Genomic DNA, 19,887 nt, shown 5'->3' with positions numbered 1-19,887 from the left:
GTTTGAATAATTAAATTCAGTCTCTGCTGGTGGGCTCCAGTATTGTAGCAATAATACTACAACTCCTGGGGCTCCCTATCTCTAATTTTATCAACCCGGTAGTTCGTACAAACTTGGAAGCGACGGTGTTGTATGCACAAGTACTAGCTCTTGTCGCAGCTGTCACTTGGTCAGCTGGCACAAGTCCGCTAGGGCTCAAGCCAACTTCTATATGCTCTTCAGAAGAAGCTTTCTAAATGATGAACGAAGGCTATCTCGAGGGGAAATTGATCTACTTTGCAAAAGTGAACTGAAAGCCAACCAGAACATGAAACCCTAGTAAACCCTAATTTGACTAGTTTGACCTCTATGATGCAATAGTGAAAGTGCAAATGTCTAAAAAGGATGCCATTACCTCTAATGATGTGAAATGCATGAACTCAAACTACTTCTATGAAAAGAACATTGTTTTTGTATTTTTGCTTAAGTGGTTGGAGTGATTATGATTTTGTTTCTTATTAGGGTTTGGCTGTGCAGAGGTGGTGCGAAGGGAGAGAAAGCTTGGGAAAGGTCAGGGGGGCTAGGAGAGGTTCCAGGGGATCTCTAATATCATCCCACAGAAGTTCCACACATTCAGATGCTCAGCCACCGAGTTTGCAGGCTTCTACAGGATGTCTGCAGGGGATCCTACAGGAAGTCTCGGGATTTCTACAGGAAGGTCTGTGGTTGGAGTTTTGGGTGATGGAGGAGTGGAGGAAGTGTATGGGTGAATAGGTAGGATGGAAATGAGGCTTGTGATGGCTCAGGAACAGAGAACTAAAGTGGAGAAAGAGTGCATGCATGGATCTATAATTAAAATAACTATGTGGCAGCTTGCATGAAAGCATAAGACTGCGTTTTTTGGTGGTTGGTACAACCCACACCCCCAATCTCTAACCAGAGATGGCAGCGAGTGCACTATCAAAATTTTCTTGACTCTAATGAATTACAATCCTCCTCCTCTACTCTAAACAACTAAAAGCACTTAAACCATAAGCTAATCCTACTTCAATCACACAAAACAAATCAAATTAGCAGACTGGAAATTCTAAATGCATGTCAAAACAAAGGAAATAAAGTGCTGCAAGGAAACAAGTAACGATACAAGGAAGAGGAGGTCTATTGCTCTCAGGTTGGGCCCTAACCTGAGAGATATAGCTCCCTTAAAAACTCAGAATTGAATTCAAAGTTGCCTGCCTTTATTGAATAATCATGAGTCTAACATCATGCCAAAACTGGCTTACAAAAAGACTAATTGGCTAACCAAATTGACTAACTAGCTAATCCCAAAAATGACTAACTATTGGCTACAAAAATTGCTAACCACTAGCTAACCAAAATGAGGCCCTAAGCCTTCTTATTTATACAATTTGAGGACCCAACAGTCCTCCTAAAATTTAGGGACTTGGCTGCCCAAGACTTGTAGTTAACAACAGTCCTACTTGACTTGCTTGGCTGCCCTTGTGCTCATTGATTTGGTGGCCTTTGAACTCCTAGCTGATGGTGGATAATTCGAGGTAAGGGCGCATAAATGAGGGGGACACCTTCCTACAAATCCTCTAGTTTGTTCTCCCACGAATTTGGCTGCCAAGTGCTCATTAAGACCTTCAATTTTGTCTCCAAGTGGACCAAAAAGGCTACACAAAGCACCCATTAGACTTGTTGGCATAATGACTAACCAAATTCACTCTATTAACATAAAAATAATCAAAAACATGCAATAAACCAATGAGAATGGTGGATTAAGTCAAATTAGGAGGTTGAATGAGCCCAAATAATTATCCATTTTTGGGGCTCATCATCACCCCCCTACTGAAAGTGTTGCTCATCCTCTGAGCAACCAATCTCTCTCCTTGTCTTTGATGGCCCTGGTGGCTTCTTTGGCTAACATCTCGGCTGATTTCTCCTTTGGCTTCCCTCTTTTCAAACTTCCTGTAGAAACAGTTCGCTGGCTTCCTGTAGAAACAGTCTGCTAGCTTCCTGTAGAAACAGTCTGCTAACTTCCTGTAGAACCAATTTTCTCTGATTTTGCCTGCGGTATTGTCTCAACTTGTTCTGTTTTAGTGGCTTGCTGAAGGCTTACATTCACAGGTACACTGATAGTTTCACCAGATGGATTGGACTCAGACACTGCATCATTCAAATCTGAAACTGCTTTTTCCTCTTCTCTGGAACTTTCACCATCAACTTTTTGTTCAGTTGATAATGTCAAAGATCCATCTACTTGCTCTGCAATGCTGTTTGTTAATACATCCTTTGTCTCAGAAGCTTCAAAATTTTCAGTCTCTTTTAGATATGCAGAATCATTTGCCAAGACATCCTCCATTTCTGCTGCTGTAGAATCCAAAACCTTCTCTTCATCCTGTTGTATGTCACTGATTTCGCTTGTATTTGTTCAGTTCCTAATCTAACTGATTCATCTATTTTCTCTGCATTTCCATTTGTTAATCCATCCTTAGTTTCAGTAGTTCCAGAGCCTTTATCCTCTGTTTTTTCTGGTATTTCAGGCATCTCCTTCTCTGCAATTTCATAACCAGCTTTCTCATTGGATACAACTTCCTCCTCAGAGTCAATTGTGCCAACAAGTGCTTTTACCTGTTTATCATAATTTTGTTCTTCAGCCTCTACCAGAGTTTTTTCTGATTTACCAGATTTCTTCAGAGTCTCCTGTTCTTTTAAGAAAGCAGAAATAACATGATTTTTACGGAAAGCCAATTCAAAGGGATTGGAAGCAACTTCAATCTCACCTTGGTTAAGTTGCATATTGAGACCTGCAACATCTTCCTCTCGTTTCATAGTCAAATTCACCCTTCCCCTCTCAATACGCAAAACTTGGACAGTAAAATCTTGCCCAATTTGTAGATCCATATTTCCATCAAGATTTCCATAGCCCTCAGATACTTCAGATGAGCGAAGAAAACCCTCTTCATCATCAGGAAGTGATATAAATGCTCCAGATCTGATTGTATTATTAACTTTTCCTTCTAGAGTTTGTCCCTTTTGGAACTTGGATCTCTTCTGAGTCTCATCTGTCTTCTTCTGGCCTCAGGAGAGAAATTAATTGAGAATGATCTCAATGATAATATCTTATGTGGTAGCACTAAATAAGGCCTAGATATTTCAGAAAACGAAGAGCTTCTTAAATGCTTCTTGGCCCTTGAAGTGACGGTTCTTACTGGTGGGTACTGGATAGTCCCAATGGGACAAAGTATTGCAGGAACCATGCCGGGTGAAGCTTTATGGTGACCTGAGATGTATCTTGGGACCTATGAAGCTCAATCTCCTGAGATTAACTTTCTTCAAGCTCCAAACTTGATGAAGAAAAACTCGGGCTTTTCTGCTCTGGACGACTTTGCCATACTTTCCTGTAGAAGACCCCACCCGTTTCCTGTAGAGTGTGATTCTGCCTTTGAGTGAGCCCGATGCACGAGTGAAATTCGAGAATAGGCCGCAAAGCTCCATGGAGGTTGATGGGTTAACCGATTGTGGGAGCAGAGGATGCATACTTCAGCTAAGAATGTCACAAATGCAAATTAATCAACGGATGGTGAGAGTCAGCCGAGCAATTTTTTTAATTACGGCATGATTTGTGGTGAGGGAGTGAAGTGGCCAAGTGTACGTGGCCACATGCAGACGGCAGTGCTGTAAAGCTGCATGTCCTCTTCTCGTTAATCAACTGCACTGGAGTTAAACTCTCTATCACTGTTTTTTCTTTTAATTTTTTTTTAAATTTTACGTGAGTCCATTGTCCGTGTGCACTGCGTGACTGTCGGCTGAGTTCTAAAGAAGACAAACAGTTGAGCCTTGCTAATCCGTGGCTTAATTCCACCATCCCATCAATTCATGCAGTTTCCAAATTAAATCTATGCAATAGAAGAATGAGATCAATCACATACCTCGAAGTTGAATGGCTGCCGTGAAGCTTTTTGCTGCTGCATGCTCTGATTCTGCTGCTGCATGCTTGGATCCTTTGATTGCATGAGGCTTGGCTGATTATTTTTTATTTCTTTTCCTTGTGCAGGTGTCCTCTGGCCGGATCTGAGCTGCATGCAATCGTTTCCACGTTCAACTCTGCACGTTCAAGCTGCTGCTGCTGCATGGTCACAAAACCAGAACTTCTTTTTTGCCATTTCTCCCAAACGATAGATCGGATTGACCTGAAACTCGGGGAGCATGTTCCTACCATCATTATGCATCTCCCATAGCAAATTCGTGATCAATGGATGCACGGATTTCGAGAAAAATGGAAAATGGCTGAAGATTTCAGAGCTCGATTTCTCGGAAACCGTGCATCGGAATCGGCTGAAACGTTTTGGGTAGGTTACTATCACTCACATGCATATCCCCATGAAACATGTTTTGAAATGGATGCACGTATATGGAGAAAATGAAAAAATGGCTAATGGTGATGGAGGCTGATTTCTTGGAAACCATGCACCGGAACGACATGAAACTGCTCAGGCATGTTTTCATCACCCTTGTACAATTCCCCATAAAACGGTTTGTGAAATGGATGCATGGTTTTCAAGTTATGGCAAAAACAAATTCTGTTCTATGTGTTTTTGCTTCAAGGCACTTTGCATGTGTTTGCATGGAAGGGAAAACCGAGCTTGGGCTGTGATGCAGGTATGGAGATGATGGAGGAGGAGTTGGAAGATTGCATGAGGGCTTCTGAACCCTTGAGGAAGCTACCATGTTTGCCAAGCCACTTTTTGAAATCCATGTCTAGTTTCCCATAATTTCTACAGGAAGTTCCTGTAGAAGCACAACGAGAAGCACAAGGAGGTGAAAAAATGATGGAGAAAGGCAAGGGATGGACACACAAGTGCTTGTAGGCCTAATCAATAGATTCCCACCATCAGATTCACTTTTGAAATTGGATTTGTCTCGTCCAAAGGTTCTACAGGAGGTTTCCTGTAGAAATACAGAGCTTCCTGTAGAAGGCACAAGAACAATTACTTTGACCTTGATTTGAGTGCTCCTCTTGTCATGAAACGTCCTTCTTGCAACCTGCAATGTCATTGCTGCAACATGAAATTATTCAATGGAGATTAGCTTTATTTTTCTTTTTCTTTTTTCTCTTTTTTTTTGAAAAACAACTAGGGCACCTCATGGAGGTTTTCACCCTAATTGCCTGCCCTGGGCGCCTCCAAGGGAGGTTTTCACCCAGAGATCTTATTCTCTTTTCTCTTTTTTCAACCCATTGACCGCCTCATGGAGGTTTTCAATCAATGAACCAATCTAAGGCGCCTCCGAGGAGGTTTTCACCTTAGATATTTATTTTTCTCTTATTTTCATTTTTTTTCTCTTTTTTCATTTTTTCTTTTTTCTCTTTTTTTTTCTCTACCCTAACCTACTTGAAAAACAAAATCATTTTCAAGTATAAGAATACTTCCAATGGAACCATGTGCACATCGAGATTAGAGAAAAAATGATGTGAAGGCTCGAAATGCATGCTTGGACAAGTATCCAGATCTCAGAGACCAAATGATCTGGCATTGAAGGGATCAAACAAAGCTGAGGGAGAAAGTACTGCTGCAACTCAGTGACCTTCTGAAACCATATCTCAATATAGCTTTGATATCCTTGGTTCTTTTACTGATCTGGATCATTCTTCATGTCACCTTCTATCATGACCTTCTGATCTTCCTCTTTTTGTTGATCTTTCTCTTGAATACATGGAAGATTTGATGGTAACCATGAGGGAACTCTCTCGATCTCTGATTCTGATCTCTTCTCTTCATCAAGTACAGCCCATGGTTCTTTGATCTCCTCTTTGGAATCTTCTTTTGCTTTTGGTCCTTCAATGTTGTCAATAGATTCTCTCTTTTGCAACACTCTTCCTGAGCTTTGGTGAACATCATTGAGCTCAAAAGGAGTCATTTGCACATGTTGTGCCTCAGCTTTGCAATTGGGTTGAGCTGCTCCATTGTAGGGTTTTGGAAATGGAGGTACGGGTAGCTGAGTGGGGGTGTGAAATTGAGATGGAGATGGATGGCATTGTGGTTGGGTAGGCATTTGGGGTTGCCTTGGTGGAGGAAGAGGCGATGGTTGCGGATGAGCAGGTGGTGGAGGAAAAGAAGCAGGAGGAGTGTTGTATTGGGCCTCCACCCCTGATGAGGTGCATTCCACTGAGGTTGTGGCTGAGCATAAGAGTGAAACGAATGAGCAGCTGGTTGGGCATAATATGGATCTGTGAAGGAACAAGGAGGAGGTGTGAACCAGGAAGGATGAGCAGGGGGACCCCAAGAAGGCATGAAAGTGGCTTGATAGGGGTCATAATAGGTCTCGGGTGTCCCTTGCAGTTCCTGCTGGTAAGATCTAGGTCCATGCGGCCAAATTTGGTTCATGTAATAGAGTGATTCAGTGGCTCCTTTAGCTCTCTGATATGTAGCTTTGAATCTGGGTAAGGAAGGGCACTGATCTGTAGGATGGTATTCTTCACAGACAAAACACACTTCTATGGCGTACAATGGACATTCGTTCCTAGGATGCTTTCTAGTGCACCTAGGACAAAAAATGACCAAAGCCCTCTTGGCTTCCTCTTGCTTCTGTTGGATCCGCAAGGTATCCAGTTGCATGGCAAGAAAATACCTCATATCACTCTTGAAATCTTTGATCTGATTTTCAAATTCATCTTTGGACAAGATGTTGCTCCCAACATTTCTACTTGTAGCCATTTGCTCCAGAGGAATGTTTTCTTCTTCTTCTCCCCTAGAGGTTCTTTAAATATGCCTTGATGTCCACCCAGGGGTTCTTTAATCACAACCATCGAAGAAGAGAGAACGTTGGCTGTGTGAAGCAGTGGGGGTGTTGTGCAATCATTTTTTTTAACTTATCTCTCCTCATGCAAGACATAAAATGAAATCTTTTTGGTTGATTTTTTCTTTTTTTCTACTTCTACATGCAAAATTGAAATAGATTGAACTGCAACTAACTATCTTGCTAAAATGAAAATGCGGAATTGAAATGAAAGCAGGAAAGTACTAATCTATTTTGCTCGAATGAAATTGCAGGAATGAAATGCTAGTCTACGCTTGCAGAATTGAAATGCTAATCTACGCTTGCAGAATTGAAATTGCGGAATTGAAATGCTAATCTACGCTTGCAGAATTGAAATTGCGGAATTGAAATGCTAATCTACACGTGCGGAATTGAAATGCTAATCTACGCTTGCAGAATTGAAATTGCGGAATTGAAATTCTAATCTATGAAAGCGGGAAATGTCTATGCTACTTTTACAGAATGGAAATGAAGTAAACTACTGAGCAGAAGGTAAGAGTAAGAAAATAAAAGAAAAGCAACAATTACTAATACTCTGATGCTTCCCCGACAACGGTGCCAAAAAGATGGTGGGTTCCAGTATTGTAGCAATAATGCTACAACTCCTGGGGCTTCCTATCTCTAATTTTATCAACCCGGTAGTTCGTACAAACTTGGAAGCGACGGTGCTGTATGCACAAGTACTAGCTCTTGTCGCAGCTGTCACTTGGTCAGCTGGCAGAAGTCCGCTAGGGCTCAAGCCAACTTCTATATGCTCTCAAAAGAAGCTTTCTAAATGATGGACGAAGGCTATCTCAAAGGAAATTAATCTACTTTGCAAAAATGAACTGAAAGCCAATCAAAACATGAAACCCTAGTAAACCCTAATCTGACTAGCTTAACCTCTATGATGCAATAGTGAGAGTGCAAATGTCTAAAAATGATGCCATTACTTCTAGTGATGTGAAATGCATGAACTCAAACTACTTCTATTGAAAAGAACATTGTTTTTGTGTTTTTTCTTCAGTGGTCGGAGTGATTATGATTTTGTTTCTTATTAGGGTTTGGATGTGCAGAGGTGGTGCGAAGGGAGAGAAAGCTTGGGAAAGGTCAGGAGGGCTAGGAGAGGTCCCAGAGGATCCCTAGCATCAGTCCACAGAAGTCCACAATGTTCAGGTGCTCGGCAACCAAGTTTGCAGGCTTCTACAGGATGTCTATAGGGGATCCTACAGGAAACTCAGGGATTCTACAGGAAGTCTTCTAACTTCTACAGGATGTTCTACCGTGGGAGTTTTGGGTGATGGAGGAGTGAAGGAATGAGATGGATGGATGGGTAAGATGAAAGAGGAGCTTGAGATGGCTCAGGGACAGAGATATGAGATGGAGAAAGAGTGGGTAAAGTTGGTTGGTGAATTGAAGGGTGGAAGCAAGGAAAAGTTGAAAAGATGGAGCTACATGAGAAGTAGAAGGGTTGGAAGGCTAATGAATTGAACAGAGGTCGAGCAAGTGGCTTAGGCACGGTTCAGAAAGAGAAGAACACGATGAAGTGGTGCTGTGCAGTGTAAATGAAACAAATCACCCTTATCTTGCATGTAAACGAAAGTTCACCAACCTATTCTAACTGTTTTATTAGGAATCAAAGAACAACAACGTAAGTTGAAAGGAATTCGTGCATGAAGCTGAACCAAAGAGTCATTACTCAAGATATAATCGCATGAACAATTCTTCAATCGAAAACATTACATCAATACTTGCATGCATATGTTGAAACAGTGTTTTTTTGGCAGTTGGCAAGGTCTACACTTCCGGTCCCCAAACAGAGGTGAACATGAGCATGCATTCAACCTTTTTGAACTCAACTTAACTTCAATATCACTACGCTAATTCTGAACTAATGAAATGACTGCATTCATGAAACTAACCTACGTAACCAAACCGAAACAGTCAACTCAGCAAACTGTATTTTTTAAGTGCAAGTAAAGGAAATAAATGCAATGATAAAAAAACAAGTAACAATACAAAGGAAAGGAGGTATATTGCTCTCAGGTTGAGCCCTTAACCTGAGAGCTATAGCTCCCCTAAGAACTCAGAATCGACCCAAATCTGACTGCCTTTATTAAAATATCATGATCATGAGTCTAACAACATGCCAAAACTGGCTTACAAAGAGCAAAAACCCAAATTGACTAACTAGCTAACCAAATTGACTAACTACTAGCTACAAAAATGACTACCAACTAGCTAACCAAAATGAGGCCCTAAGCCTTCTTATTTATACAATTTGAGGACCCAACAGTCCTCCTAAAATTTAGGGACTTGGCTGCCCAAGACTTGTAGTTAACAGCAGTCCTACTTGACTTGCTTGGCTGCCCTTGTGCTCATTGATTTGGTGGCCTTTGAACTCCGAGCTGATGGTGGAGAATTCGACGTAAGGGCCCATAAATGAGGGGGACACCTTCCTACAAATCCTCTAGCTTGTTCTCCCACGAATTTGGCTGCCAAGTGCTCATTAAGACCTTCAATTTTGTCTCCAAGTTGACCAAAAAGGCTACACAAAGCACCCATTAGACTTGTTGGCATAATGACTAACCAAATTCACTCTATTAACATAAAAATAATCAAAAACATGCAATAAACCAATGAGAATGGTGGATTAAGTCAAATTAGAAGGTTGAATGAGCCCAAATAATTGTCCATTTTTGGGGCTCATCATCTGCCTCAGAAACGCCTGTCCACCTCTGCGCATTCCATTTTTACTACACCTCATTATTAAACGCTGGTGACATTACTGTACGCTGTTCTGACATTACTGTGTACGCTGGCTATGAACGCTGTATACCCTTCAACGCTGTGTGATTAAAGGCTATATATTGGTTCAAGGGCGGAAGAGGTCCCAAGCGGTGGAGAATTTTGGTACCAGAACTCTTTTTGTATAGGATTCAAGCGCGTATTCAGATGGAGACTGAAAGGCATCCGAGCTGAAGACAGGTTTTTCATCGTCATCCACATATTCATATCACTGCAGGTTGGTGTATTCTATTCGTTTTTTCCATGGTTTAAAATAGCTGAAGAACGCAAGCAGTCTCTGTGACCATGAAACCTTCAAGAATGTCACTGCGAAAAATTGAATCTTGAGTTTTTCAACAATCTTGAATGTGGCAAGGAAAGCCTCAACTCTGTTATCCTCTCTTCTTTAAGTCTGTTATCCCTTTCTGGTCTCTGTTATTCTTCAATCTGCAACTACAGCTTACTGTTAAATCAATCTTCTTTAAAAATTATCACTGAAGATTACAATTTTACAGTATACACAATCTGGGTTTCAAATGCAATGCCCTTTTGGATACCCTGTTTTCCTCCGCAATGCCACTGCTCCAGAGCTTATGATGTCCTCTGATTGGTGTTAATGGTCACCAATTTTATTAGCAGATACACATTTGCAATGGATATTTCGAATTAGGTCTAGGAGGTTTTCAGGGAAGGCACTGAAGCTGAGCAGCTACATTTTAAAGGAAGGAAGGTGCTATCTGCAATACTGAAGCGTATTTGATGAATCTGCTTCTCGTGTTCGTTGTTTGATGAAGCGTGTTTGATGAATCTTGCCAGTTTTGAAAGATGCGGTATATATTTGTTGAATTTGCAGTGAAAATGTGGCATATATGCGATATTATGGTGAATACGATGTTGTCTGCCATTGAATGCACATAAACAATTCCGCTCATTCTGGAGTTACAACTTCTTGTTGGTTACCATTACTGTCAGGGTGCCAACCTTGAGAGGGATCCCACTTTGCTGCAGATGAACCCAAATCCTCAGAATTGGACTGTGTAGATGTAAATTGACCTTTGTTACGTTGCATCCTAAGAGCAACTTCTTTCCGCACACTGTAGCAGATCTTCTTGTCAAAACAACGCTCTTTACGCTTTTCCCGGAATCTCGTAAGTGAAGCAATTCTTTGTGGTTGATTCAAACATTGTGGTATGTCTGCCAAAACCTTTTGATGATGATGGCCATGAATAGGCATGCCTGAGAGGCCTGGAGGTATTTCACGACCACCCAAAAGTAAAAGCACTGATTGTACCTTCTCAGGTGGCACGCTATCAAACACATAAACAATTCCGCCAGATTGTGGTACTGGGAGGTGTATGCTCTGTGAAGACCGTTTGGTATTCTATGGTATGTATGTTGCACTATATTGAACGATGATGTTTGCTTTGGTTCTTGAACTATTTTGAAGACCGTTTTACATGTGTACATTGAATAATGGTACGCTGAAAATTCATTTAAGAGGATCAAAGATTCTAAGCAGGCCACGCCTCTGGTTACAAACAATTTCGAATAAATGAAATCTTGTTTAGAAGAAGTAGACATCGCATCTCCAATCACAATCCTGTAATCATCTTCTAATACAAGGAAACTATTCAATTTTTATGTTAACCCTGGATCAAGTACAGGCAATCCGCAATGCAAGCTTGTAGAATTGTCTGTCTGGCGAGTTCCTGGAATAAAGAATTTACGTAGCATCTGTCTGAAGCGTTTTCTCCCGTGCGATTCTCGATCTCCAGGGAGTTTACAAACCTAATTAATACATTCATGAACCTTTCATTATTGATATCAAAGTCAAAACGAAAATCCTAATATGGACGAAAAGCAGGGAATCAAAGCTGTTGGATGACGCGGAATACGTAATTGTTTATGTATATATAAACATGAACAAATGAACAAATCAAAAGCGCGGCCATGGATCATCAATATACTATGTATGTCAAGTCAGATCTCAACCAATAACTGTAAATAATCTGGCAGCAGAAAGCCTTGTGTGTTGCATATTTACCCGAAAATGCCACGGACTTCTCACAAATCCGAACAGGACAACACCAAGAATATTTCTTGCATTATTTGATTAATTTCCAGCTATTCTATATGAAAAGTTTGCCATGATATGCATTTCTAATTGCATCAAATGGAAAGTTCCTATAGCAGGTTGTTAGCATAATTCAGTGATCGAGATTGGTCATATGGTTGATGAACTTCAAAAATAGTATAGTCCCATAAACATTGAGAGAACCGCGTATATATATATATATATATATATATATATATATATATAACCTGACTTCACTGTGCCAGGATTTTTGAGATCAGTGCCGTATACATCCACTCAGGGCTCGATGAATTCTATAACGTATATAATGCTCAAAAGATGCACAATCTAATCTGGGGTTCCTTGTTTACCACTGATTGCACCTTCCCTTATAGCATTGTTGTTTGCCATTACTAGAAGGTGCCACTTTGCATTATTTTTCAAAATAACCAGCATCTCCATCTGTGTCATGTCCATTGGTATTTCGAAGATTTCCATCCTCATCCATTCCATCAAAGAACTGAGACATTTCTATTAATGTGGTCTGAGCTGTTAAAAGGGCATCCTCATCAATTGGAGGATTAATTGGAACGACAGAGTTCAAAGTTCATAAGCATTGGGGGCTATTTATATTCTTTAAAGTTGCGGTTATTTGGCATTGTATGAGATATTTGTGCAACATTGTCATTAAATGGAGCAAATTGATGATGCATTACAGTTACTAAATAGTCTAATCTTTTCCACTGTTGATGGGACAGTCAGAATCAGTAAGGATTTTCTCTCAGAAATTTAGACATCTCTACAAAATGCACAGGAAAATATTGAGTTTTTGCAGTTGGAGACAAAGCTACAGCAAGAAGAATTACAGCAGTGGAGTCATCATTCTGAACCTGTTTCTGTTCAGAACAATGAAACAGACTCCCATAAACAGCAAAACAATATTGCTGAAGTTCATTCGGATCCAGTGCCCAATAAAGCAGCAATTGTACATGCAGATGCAGAAACTCAGTCTGCACTTCCCAACCCCGTCATCAGACCTTGGGAACAGCTTGTCCACAACAAGTACAAAACTGGTCTTGGATATGACAAGGACTTGTCCTTTCATATTCCAGACTATGCCAAGCCCATTCAGTTTCAGAGTGCTGGATTCATTCATGACAGTTCACCTGCTCCTTATGACAGTTCAGCTTCAGCTGTTCCAGACTCTGCCCCTCTTCCACAGCAACAACAACAACAACAGATTGTGAAATGCCAACACTGTGATCGAGTTGGCCATTTGAAAGATCACTGTTTTGATCTTCATCCATGTAAGCACTGTCATAAAACCAATCATTCTTCACACAGATGCTTCAGAAATAAACGTCCTGCAAGAACAAAGATTCATCTTGGATGGATCGCTTCTTGGCAATGGGCATCAACAGCCAAGAAGATATTCCAAACACATGTTAGAACTTGTTCTAGAGTATTGAACAGTCTTGCAGTTGAGTTTTCTCCATCTTCTCACTGTGTACCTGACAGGGGGGAAATGATGGTAATCTACAAGCTTCAAAGTCACATCAAGCGAGCCTGAGCCACAACCTGCCACACCAGTTTCAGAGTTGTAGCCAGAGACAAAGATGCCTGAACATGCCTTCAGTTGTAAATCTGGGACACTTCCTCTAGCAGAAGACTCCAGCTTCTTGCCAGTTTTGGAAGAGTTCCAGGAATTACAGAGTTGTTGGTCATCCTTAAACCATCACAAATTAAGAACACTTCCTCTAGCAGAAGACACCAGCCTCTTGCCAGTTTTGGAAGAGTTCAAGGAATTGCATTAAGCATTCCAGAGTTGTTGGTTATCCTTAAACCATCACAGGTTGAGACTTCCCTTTTTAGGTTGAAGTTTTACCTTTTATGCGGGGTGAGACCTCCCTTTTATGGTTGAAGGTTTCCCTCTTTAAAACAATAGGATCACTTCCTCTAGCAGAAAACTTCAGTTTCTTGCCAGTATTGGAAGAGTTCCAGGAACTGCACTAAGCGTTCCAGTGTTGGTGGTCATCCTTAAACCACTGCCCTTTATACCAACATTTCATAGAGCACATTCAGCCTAGTGCTGCCATGCATTTTTTGCACATGTTGTATTACAGCTCTCTTCTTGGACTCATACATAACCCTTCGGATTAAGGGGGGGAATGTTGGACACCTAATCCTAAATGGTTAGTGTGGAAGTTGAATGGACAAAAGCAGTCCAAGAGACCTTGGGATCTGAAACCCAAGAGTCACATAATGTACTATAAATGTATATCTTCTGTTAATAAAAAAATGAATTGCATGTTTATCTTTCATACTATCTTCCCTGTCCATGTGTGTTTAACATACATTGTGGGAGAAGATGGGCACAAAGTGGAAGAGATCTACAACATTCCATCCATAGAAAGATGGGCAGACAAAAGTAGTCAACTAGACTTTGGTGCAGCTTCTGAGGGGATACAACCAGAAGCATCCAAAGACCTTGGATGAAAATCTGGTATATATAAAACATTCTTATAATAGAGCATTCCACACTTCTATAGGAAAGTCCCCATTTGAGACTTGTTTTGGATATTTTCCACCTTCACCTTTGGATATTGCATATGGGAAGCAAGGAGGAGTGAGGGAAGATCTTACAAGATATGCTTTGAGGGCTGAAAAAATTATAGAGAAGATTAGGAAAATCCATCTATAGGTGCAGGAAACACTGCAGATGTCACAGGAGAAGTATAAGGCCAGGCATGATTAACACAGAACCGAGAAATCATTCAAGGTGAGAGGCATAGTATGGCTACAATTGAACAAGGAGAGTATAAAGGGGCCTGGTAAGAAAACTAAGGATCTAAGGTATGGTTTCTTTGTGATATTGGAAATCATGAGTGATAATTTCTTTAGTTGTGAATGTAGAGAATTTGAAACTCTATGATCCTTCCATGTTAGATCAGGAAGAGGAGCAGGTCCTACCTTCTGTGGAGGATTTGGCACTAGACACTCAGATAGAGTTGATAGAATATAAGTTTTTGTAAAATAGGTCTACAACTACAAGACAGGGGTAGCATGACCTGTGGCAGATTGGGTTGAAGGGACAACTTCTAGGCAAAGCTAAATGGTACACTAGAGAGAAGGTGGAGGAAAAATTTCCTCGCCTCATTCAATAAAACCTTTTGGGGACTAAAATCCTCCAAAAATTGGGAGGTGTGATTTGAATTGGATCATTCTATTTTTTTCATCCATCTCGATGCATTTGGAGTGGAAAAAGTGGCGGAATCAGCTCACGGGACTATTTTACTGGCGGGACCTAGCTTGGCAAAATGGGGTCTGAAACTTTCAGGGAACATTTTGAGGCATCAAATAACGTTTTTTGGGGGTAAAGTTTTATTTTTTAGTGTAACACCTTTTCATATTATTCTACACATAGAAACCTTTCCAAAGGCGCAAGAATCGCGTCAATCGGAGTCTGTATGCAAAAGTTATGCCACTCATAAGTTGACCTTCTTGTTTTTACACCTATAGTTCGGAAGGATGCCACACCAGCCCTCACTATTCATGGAAAAGGGGCTAGATATATGTTTGTGATGTAAAATACTCTAAAATATCCTATTTTCTAACTCTAGTTAAGAGTTGATGTAGTCAAACTTAACCACTAGTCGGTTATCAGGTTGTGTTATAATTGGACCACTAGGAGGAAGAGGCATTCCATTCTAGGATTTCCCTGTGCATTAAGCAAGTTGGGCCTATAGGATTTCTACAGTTTTCTAGAGGAATGTGTAGTTTCATATAGTAGGCATAAATTCCCCTCATGCTCAATGAAAAATTCTCTTCAAGTGTCATATGTGGATTTATAATTCATTGGAATAGAGAAAATTTAGGTGGAGAGGATTTTGAGACTGACTGTGGTGAAAAATTGAAAGAAGTGGGATGCTATAGGGTGGAATGGGGAAAACAGTATGAGAGGAACTCATTTGTGAGGTTTAGTTAAGGAAAGGTCAACCATATATATCCTTCCAGTGCTCTTCCTTGGTTCATATCCTCAAACTGGGATCTATATATTTCTTCATAGATTGTTTCTTCCTATAACAGATATAAACTTTCCTGTAACATTTAAGGAAATTCGTAGAAAACTTATGAAAAATGGGTGATATGAGATGGATGATGTTGGGGTTGATCTAAAGGAGTGGAAAAGGGTATAAGGATTTCAACTAGGTCAAATTTGGAGCAACTATGCTAGTGACTTAGAATGGGGTGTAGGAAAGTCCCTCTTGGTTGACCTAACTTGTTGTTTCTCCGCTTATTGCAAAATTGTACCTACACAAAATATCAATGTGAGATATTAAAATGTTTTTGTTTATTTTTTATTTTTTTGGGATCATTGGCTACCTCATGGAGGTTTTCAACCAATGAACCTACTTCCAGGTGCCTTGCTAGAGACTTCCTATAAACCTTTAGCCTATAGCAATTTACTAATAGTGGTATTTGTTCTTCATCTATACTTTTGATTCTAGCATAGTCATTATCATAAAATTTCTCTACTCGATAAGGTACTAACCATTTGGTAATTAGGTTTCCTTTGAATTTATTGAACCTAAAGTCATGCAAGAGATCCCAATCACCCTTTTGGAAGGCTTTGTTTCTTACGTATCTATCATGCCAATTTTTTCATTTTAGATGGAATACCTTAGTATGTAACAAGGCTTGCATCTTGTTCTCATATGAGACATTTAGCTATTGTATCCTATCAACCTGTTACCTACTCAAGTCTATATCTAGCTAGGATTCCATCCTAAAAGTGTTGCATTCAAAATAAATTAATAAAAAAGTCTTATTTCGATAAACTAGCTCATAAGGGGTGAAACTAATGGCGGTTTTCCAAGTAACATTGTAGGCCCAAGGGGCTTCAACAAGGATTTATACCTAGTCTTTCTTTCTACCACTAATCACCTTAGTAAGAATTTTTTTCCATTCTCTATCAATGACCTCTACCTACCCATTTGCTTGGGGGTAGTATTGATCAGGGGCTTAGTATTCAGCTCAAAAGTCAAAGTGATTGGAATCGTTCAAAACTTGAACGACCATGTTCGTCTCAGCAATATGATCCCAACACAATTCGTTTCACTCAAAACATAGCTCATATGAGGACGATATTGTGTTTTGTCCACTTTTCCAAATAGAGGAATTTTTGAAAAAAAAGGTACAGTCACTGCATAGTCAACAGTCCATATTGCTGACGTGGTAGGTGACTGGGCAGGTCAAGGTTGGTCAATGGCTAATGGGATATCACCAAGTGGCACATTGTGGTTGGTCTGCAGGGTTGATGAGTTGGCAGTTTCTTATTGGTGGAAGATGGACCAATGAAGAGGGGACATGTGGCAAGCCTAGAGTCTACCATGTGTCCCTCCCCAAAGGTCAAACTATTGAGGCACAGTGGAAAAATTATGGGCAGGTCAGCAGAGTCGAACTCGCAACCTCACCTACACAAACTCCATGACTTACCACTACACAGCTACCAAATGTGTTAACCTATAACGGTTGCAAGTTGTATTCATTATGTTAGCCATGGCAGGTTTGGGAGAGGAGAGGGCCAACCCCCTCCCATGTGACCACTATTACATAACCATCGGTTAACGGTTAACCAAAACCACACCATTAAACACGCTTAATGTGATAATTAAGTTTAACCTGTAATTAATACATGTTTATCATTTAATTAATGCATAGTTTAGTTTGGCAACATTTTTGGCAGTCCCCTTAATTCGGCGCTAACTACAGATTTAGTGGAGTTAACTAGAGTTCCTCCAGTTTTAGTGGAGAATTCCTAGGAGAAATTGAAGAGGCCATAACTTTTGCAAATTTCGGCCAAATTGGGCTCGGGAAAAGGCATTCCTAGATGATTTTGAGGTTTTGAGCACATTGAAGCAGGTTTCAGGAGTAGTAGAACATTTTAAACAACACTTTTTCCATTTTGACCTAATACATAGGCCCAAGCCATGGAAGTTGGACTAAGGAGATGTAGCCCAGGAGGGGTGAAATCCTTCATCAAAACACTATGTTAAGTGTTCATTTTGATGGTTTATTGTACATTTGTTTGTTGTTGTCCAACACTTTACTTTCATGCTATTTTTCTCATGAATTTGAAATAAAACTTGACAAAATTTACTTGTTTATTCACAAACACCATAAAGGAAACCTATGCACATGAAGCAAATGATAAGAAATTATTTTTTAATTCTGAAGTTGAAATTAGCACAGCAAAACTAACATTCAACAACAGATCAAGTTGGTATCAGAGAAAATGTTATTTTCTTGATTTCTTGAGTTTTGTGCAAGTAGGTTTTAATGGTTGCAAATTTGTGATGCTTACAAGGTTAAAGTTGCAGAGAGGAGAAGGGAAACTATTGGTTGCAAATCCTAAGGTAATTCCCAGAAGAAGGAGATCCACAAGGCCACAATCTCCACCCAAAGTTTCAATCCTAGCTACACTTGAAGCACCTCAAGTTTTACCTTCAATTGAGATTGAGGAGGTACAAGAAATACCAAAAGATGAGCTTGAATCCAAAGTCATCATGTCTGGAGCAAGGGAGATTGAAGGTATTTCAGAAGAGGAAGCATTTAAGAAAGCTTTCTATGGATTAACTAACATGGTTAGAGTCCTCCATGAAGAGAGGAATACTAGAATGGCTGGATAGAGTTCTACATCCCCACATGGAGAGGGAAGCTCAGAAGATAAGAAATATGAAAAGAAGGATTCAAAAGGTAATGGAGGAAAGCCTCCTCCATCTCCACCATATTCATCATCTTCTTCATCATATTCATCATCACAAACAACATTATCTTCCATTTCCACCACAAAAATTGTTCATACTCATTCAAAAACCCCAAATGAAAAGACTCCCTTACTCAAATTGGACATTATGTTTGAACTTCCCATGTACAACGGTGAGGTGAATGCAGAAAAGTTAGACAATTGGATTCGACAATTAGAGGTTTATTGCAAAATGAAAAACCTTCAAGAAGATGACATAAAGATCCAGCTAGCTTCATTGAGGTTAGAAGGAGTAGCACTAGTTTGGTGGGAAGCAAAGACTCAAGAGGAAATGTGAATTCATGGTAAGATATCCATTTCTTGGTTGAATTTTTTTCTTCAATTAAACAACAGTTTTATCCTTTAGCTTATATGCAAAAATCCATTATGATTTGGTAAAATTTTAGGCAACTCAAGGGCCAAACAGTTTAAGACTATACTCAGGAGTTTAGGAAAAGGGCTTTGTTGTTACGAGTAAACTTTAATTCCCAATATACTCTCTTGAAATACATTGGGGGTTTACATTCCTACTTAAAACACACTATCCTTATGTTCAATCCAAGAAATTTAGATGAGGAATGTGTGCAAGCCACACACCTTGAAGCAAGAGGAAAGAACATTCAGAAAGAGGGTAGTAAGAAGAAGCCATTCAAGGGTAAGGAGAAAAGAGAAGGGTGGAAAATGGAAAGGAAAGAAGAATGCAAGTGTGAAGAATGAAGGGGAGAAAACTATATGCCAACATTGTTCCAAACCGAGGCATGATGAAACCCATTGTTGGAAATTACATCTCGAACCAAGGCCTAAGAAACCAAACAATAAGGGGAAACAAAAGACTGCCGCTACCACACAACATGATCTTGGATCAGATTCTAGTGATGAGATCAAGATTTCAGCCATGGTCACAAAAGGAAAGGAAGCTATAGCAAGCACTAGTTCCTCACATAGTCATAACAACACTCTAAATGAAGAATCAAGGATAGAATTGTTCCATGTAAGGGTAATTTCAAATCATACAAAGATTGATGCATTATTTGATAGTGGGTCACAATAAAACTTAATTTCAGAAGACTTGGTCAAAAATATTAACCTTGAAACTGTACCTCATCATAAGCCATATCCCTTGGGTTGGATAGTCAATAATGTAAATTTACAAGTTACAAAGAAATGCTTATTCAGGTTTGCCATTACTAAAAAATTGATTGATGAAGTTGAGTTAGATGTACTTCCACTTGACATCTCAGGAATCATTTTGGGAATCCCATATTTGTATGATAGGAAAGCAGTATTTTATCACCATGAGAACAAATACCAATTGCTCAAGGATGGAGTGGAGTATATTATGAGAGCCCATCTCAAAAAGTTAAACATTTCTTTGGTTAATGTAGGGAAAATGAAGAGACTAGGCAAGTAAAAATTTTGTGCTTCTCGTGATCAAGAAAAA

Source organism: Pinus tabuliformis, chromosome 7, assembly GCF_031772625.1.
Source record: "Pinus tabuliformis cultivar Carrire ecotype Pingquan chromosome 7, CPIR1, whole genome shotgun sequence".
Lineage (NCBI taxonomy): Eukaryota > Viridiplantae > Streptophyta > Pinopsida > Pinales > Pinaceae > Pinus > Pinus tabuliformis.
Note: the sequence above shows the minus strand (reverse complement) of the source record.